General features: G+C 44.6%; 1 protein-coding gene across 2 annotated transcripts in view; it reads right to left on the reverse strand.

Moving 5' to 3' along the window:
- Positions 1-2,873, reverse strand: part of Casp8ap2 (caspase 8 associated protein 2) — a 35,861-nt gene extending 32,988 nt beyond the window's left edge. The window contains exon 1 of one of the 2 annotated variants that reach the window (XM_032904887.1): positions 2,827-2,873. The gene's annotated coding sequence lies outside the window, so the exon portion shown is untranslated. The remainder of the gene's footprint in view (positions 1-2,826) is intronic. The other variant, XM_032904895.1, reaches the window with a different exon arrangement.
- Positions 2,874-6,000: the final 3,127 nt, after the last annotated feature.

Raw genomic sequence — 6,000 nt, forward strand, 5'->3', positions numbered from 1 at the left:
AATAGCAATCTGATCGTGTTCTTGCTGATCTTAGGACAATGAACACACTTGTTAACAGTTCTGCAGAGGTCCTGCATACCAGATCTGTACCTGTGAACCAGTGTTATTCTATACATAATTTTTCTGTCCCCAGCAGTCTACGCGGATGACACAAGAAGCTCTAGGAACATACTTGTTCCCTCCCAATCGGCAACTCTGAACAGTGCTGTCTGCTCAATAACTGATATTCTGGCCTAAGTAATATCCCCTAGTCTCTCTCTCGCCCCACTAGGTCAGGATCTCTGATATATTCTTTTTTGGGTTTTAGGAAGCTTATGGGTGAGGGCATTGAGAAAGGGCTCTCCATGTAGCCCTGGCCATACAGGAATTCAATCTATACACAAGGCAGTGTGCAAACTCAGAGATCCCCTTGCCTCTGCTCCCCGAGTGCTGGGACGAAGGGCGTGCACCACTTGGCCTCACACTGTTATCCATCCTTATACCACCGTGTCCTTTCCCTATATGATCTCTTTCCACAGTTCAACTGCTACAGGATATTTATCACACTGTGAATCCCAGGATCTTGTTATTTACTGAAAAGCCCTGGCTGGAATACACCTTTAATCCAAACAATGAAAGTCAAGATAAGTTTGTAGAAGGAAGCACCCATGTTCAAAAGTGATGTCTGATCGAGTGGCAAAGTGCTGAATCAGAGAAACACTGGACAGAACATAACATGCTCAACTCTCACAAGAGAGGAAAGGGAAGCTACTTAAGAGAGCAGTGCATCGAGATTTAAAAAAAAAAAAAAAAAACGAAAAAGGGAGAGGAAGCAGCTTTACTGGGACAATTGTACAGAGACAGGTTACAGAGAGAGAACCAGCTAGAGACAGGAAGATAGAAGGAGCCAGCCAGAGTTCAAAAGGAATGAGAAAAGGTAAGCTCGTTCAGCAGTAAGTCAGGGAGGCTGGAAACACTCCATGCTTACTTAAGACTGTACAGCAGCTAGAAGCTTCCAGGACAAGGTCTAAGTTAGCAGACTGAGGCAGTAAGCCTTGGAGATGACAATTACATCAGGTGAATAAAGTCACGTTTAAATTCAACTCTACATTCCTGTGGGACTTGAGAAAGAAAATGTCCATCTTGCTGACGAAATAGGCCCAGGTGGACAAGGATCATCCGTTTTGTTCCCTACCATTCTCAGCTCTGAGCATAGTCTGCCATAGTGGTAAGTAATAAAATAATCATTTGTTCAGCTAACAAAATTCCAACTTAGTTAAAGATGATTCTGAAATTTCTACCCTGATAAGGTAGAAGACATTCTTTTAATGGCAACAGAGAAATAAAGAAGATCCAGTGAATTATTTGTACTACAATCAGGTGAAAATGTCTGACCAGATTGGAAATAGAGTTCTTAAAAGAAAAAGTCAGTTAACACGATTGATATGATTTGGGACTCATTAGCATCATAGAGACAGGTAATTAAAAGACACAATTACAGGTCAGAGAGTCTCCCCGGGGAAGAAAAAAGGGCAAACAAATAGAAGAAGAAAAAAAAAAAGACCTTTCTATGCTTCTTCTCATCTCCCATCCGAATTACTACTGAGAGGAGTGGTACATCTTTGAAACATGCAGGGGCCAAGTTTTAAAAAACAAGAAGCTAATGATTAATAACAGCTGCTGGGCTAAAAACGTTGCTCAGTGGTGTGCAGTCCTCACAGGCTTTGGACATGCCAGTCCCTAGCACCAAAATGTTAGACTTAATAATTGTTACAGGTTGATACCCATTTATCTGGAGGGATAAACAGCTCCAACAGACTCATAAGCAAACTCGCAGAGACAGGGGCATCTAGTCTTTCTGAAAGCAGTATGAAGGAAGTTCAAATTTTCCAAAACAGAAAACCATACTTTTGTAGAGGGGATTTAAAAAAAAAAAAAAAGGCAAACGCTAAGAGGCAAGTCTCATTCTAGGTTCTGAGGATGAGAAGGACATGAAAAGCGACATACGGTGCACCTTTACTATGAGTCAAGTATTGATAGAAATGCTCTAGAGTACTGGTTCACTTTAAATTATCCTGAAGTTCCTATTAAGTTCGTATTACTCCTTATCCCATTTAAATAGATGAGAAAACGAACAGCGACAATTAGAATATCTGCTGTGACCAACAGCTAGAAAAGTGGAGAGCTGGGATAAGTTCCAGTCAGATGTCAAAAAAGTCAAAAACATTCCTTAAAGTGTAAATTTCTGGGCATCTCCTGAAAGATGGCAGGAAATGCTATGGGGTATAGTAGTAATAGATCCAAGAGGTCTTGCCTAATGGCCTATTCCCTTCCAAAGAGGAGCTGAAGCTCATAGGAGGAAGGCCTTAAGCAAAAGGTCTGGTGTTGGTGTGGAGAGAACAGAAAAGACCGCCAAGATGACCCTGAAGCACAAATGCTTCCTGAGAATTCTACGTTCACATCCTCGCTCCCATGTCAGGGATGGTTCTAGGCGCTGCAGAGACCAACACAGACAACTTCTTCTCTCAAGGTATCGGCTTGGGAAACAACCCACGTCAGTGAGCGCCTGACACTCGGGACAGCCCTTTCTCCACACTCACCGAAAGCTCGGAAGTAGGGACCTAGGAGACACGGGTGGGGGAGGGGAGGGGCGCAGTGTAGACCGGGCGATGCTCCGTGTGCTCGCCCTAGAGCCCCTCGAGACTCTCCAAAGGGCGGTCCCCGAGGACAGCAGCTGGCTCCTTGAGGCCCAGCCAGGCACAACCCTTCGCCCACGGCGCAAGCCATCCCAGGCGGCACCCCGCTGCCTCTCCCCAGCAGCCCCGCGACGGGCCCTCAGGAACTTACCCGGCCGGCCAGCCCCGCACAGCGGCCGCTGTCCGGACGCCAGGCGCTCGGCCGTCTCTACCAATCCCAGCCCGCAGTAAGGACGCCAGGGCGGGACCGAGCGCCGACAACCAATTAGATCAGACGCAAAGCACGTCTCGGCGCACACAGCCAGTTCCCGCCATTGAAGGCGGAAAAAAAAAATTCCAGTTGGCGCCAAACTCTGGTACGCTTCCGTGGCTCAAAAGGGAAATGGGCGGGCGGTGACCTCAGTGACAACGGGGCGGGATTTCTCCGCGGAAAAGACGTCACCAGAGCGGAAGTGGGGAGGTTCTGGGAAACGCTAATGAAAGGGAAAGTAAGGTCGGATTGTCTTAGCTGTTTTGGCTTCGAGCAAGGAGAAAGTTTGACTGTTAAGTTCTTTAGTCCATAGACTGTGTCAGCTGCGCGCTAGACAGCGTTGAGAACTGGCCTTCAGATGCCATCTTGGATGGTTAAACAGCGCAGAATTACTAATTTAGCAAGATTACAAATTTAAACTAATTTTTTAATTAAAAAATTTTATACAACAAATTATTTTTATCGTCTTCCCCCTACTCCAACTCATCTCGAATCCCACCTCCCTACTCATGGAACTTCATGTTCTTTCTCTCAAAACAAACAAACAAACAAAAACAAAAACCAATAAGACACAAATAAACAAAGCTAAGACAGTACAAAACTAACAAAAAGCTCAGACACAAAATCAAGGAAATTTTTTTTTATTCGTCAACTACTCCTGAGCATGGAGCCTTCCCCCAAGATATGGCTGATAGACTAATGACACTCTACTAAAGAAAACTCATGTCCCCTTTCCCCGCAGGTTTCAATTGCAAATACCTCCTCTGGCTTGAACGCCAACAGGTCTCACGTGGGTTATCAGTCTCTGCATTCATATATGTATTAGTCATGTTGTGTCTGGATGACACTGTTCCTTGGAGTCATCCGACACCACTGGCTGTTGAGAGTCTCTCTGCCTCCTGTTGGGGAATGGATCCCTGATTCTGGAGGCAAAGGGTTGAATGAAGATACCCCACTTAGGGCTAAGTGTACCAAAGATTCACTCTGCCCATTGCTAGTTGCTTCCTACAGTAAGAAGTGTCTCTGATGAGACTTGAATAAAGCAGTGATTTAGGGGAATAGCACTATGTTGTGGTGAATATTTTATTGCCCTTAGCAGGATCATAGTAGTAGTTTCCCCCCTGAGCCTATGAGCTGTCTAATCTCAGGTTCTTGGCCATTTGAGCACTGTCAGATATGGTCTCATCGAGGGAACCTTAAATCCACACAGAAAGTGGTTTGTTATTCCTATAGCATGCATGCCACTTTTGCACCAGTATGTGCAGGGACTCATGGAGTTGACCTGGCCTAGCCGCCTCGAGAGACATGCATCACGGGTTTCTCAGCTTGGAGTCCGTGGCTCCCAGAGCACAATGTGCCTTCCGGTTCCTGAGAGACCAGATGCACTCCATCAGGCAGTGAGGCACTCAGGACTCTTTGCATTTCTACGTATGGCCCCTCAGATGTCAAGGAAACAGGGAAAGAAGCTTGATGGGAAATTTGGTCTTAGACATTAGTCTTGTGTAGCTTTTGTAGTTTGCATGCATCACTGTATCCTGGCAACAACAGCTGTATTGATCCTGCAATTGCCATATACCCTGTTCCTGGAAAAGGTATAAAAAGTCTAATTGCTCTTAAAATTGCCACAGCTTAAGTTTTACTATGGACGCCCCAGCTAACCTAATTTAATTTTTTTTTTTTTTTTTTTTTTTTTTTTTTTTTTGGTTCTTTTTTTTTTTCGAGTTGGGGACCAACCAGGGCCTTGCGCTTCCCTAGGTAAGCGCTCTACCACTGAGCTAAATCCCCAACCCCTAATTTAATTTCTAACGCCATTTCTACCTTGGCCTAGTAAGTAAACGCAGGAACATACAAGTATGTCTTGCAGGCATTCCTGTTGGAAGTGGTGGGGTCTATAACTGGGCAATACTGATGATTTCCTTTCACTTCCAGTAGCATCCAGAATACCTCTCCATCACCATGAATACGGATCAGTAGAGATGATGCTTCCAGTTGTGCACCAGATTAACTTTTCCATGTCCTTAAATATGGGTTTGGTATTTTCACCTCATAGTGGTAGAGAATGAGTTCATGGTGCATGCTAAGCAAGTGATCTGCCACCGAGCTACACCTAGCTCAGTACTTATGCAAATAAAAATGTATTCATATTCTTTAGATGAAAGTATAAGTTTTGACTATTTCATTTAATGAGGTATCTTATTACTGGGGTGATGGCTTTGCAAGTAAAGTGCTTTCCACATAAGGGCGAAATTTGAATCTTCAGAAACGATGTAAAGACTTATTTATTTATTATATATAAGTACACTGTAGCTATCTTCAGACGCACCAGAAGAGGGCATCCAATCCCATTACAGATGGTTGTGAGCCACCATGTGATTGCTGGGAATTGAACTCAGGACCTCTGGAAAAGCAGCCAGTGCCCTTAGCCACTGAGTCATCTCTCCAGCCTTTCAGAACCCATGTAAATACTGGGTATGGTGGCCTACCTGTAATTTTGGTGCTCAAGAGGAAGAGACAGGGGATCCCTGGAGCAAGGTGGCTAGCTAGAGCTCTGAGTTCAGGTGAGAGACTGTGCTTCAATATGTAAGATATAAGGCAGAGAGTCATCAAAGAAGACAATGTCAGTTTCTTTGGCCTCTACATGCACACATACACATGCGCCTATACATATGCAAACATGAAAACACACATATATGTTCACTACATATACATTCGAAAATCTATTTTGGATATTATTTAGTTTTCAGCTTAACTGTTTTTATTTTATGCCTGTGAATATTTTGCTTGCATACATTTCAGAATATACCAAGTGTCGTGAAGGCCAGAAGAGAGAGCCTCCACCCCCCGCTCCCTGGAAATGGTATTATGGATGGTTATAAGCTATCCTGTGGGTGCTGGGAACTGAACTCAGATGCTGTGCCAAAGCAGCAAGTGCTCTCAATTCTGACCCTTCTGTCCAGTCTCTTTCTTCCCCCCCATAAGCTCTACCTTTCATAAAACAGGCTCTCGGATTGGGGATTTAGCTCAGTGGTAGAGCGCTTGCCTAGCAAGCGCAAGGCCCTGGGTTTGGTCCCTAGC

This window comes from Rattus rattus, chromosome 1, assembly GCF_011064425.1.
Source record: "Rattus rattus isolate New Zealand chromosome 1, Rrattus_CSIRO_v1, whole genome shotgun sequence".
Taxonomy (NCBI): domain Eukaryota; kingdom Metazoa; phylum Chordata; class Mammalia; order Rodentia; family Muridae; genus Rattus; species Rattus rattus.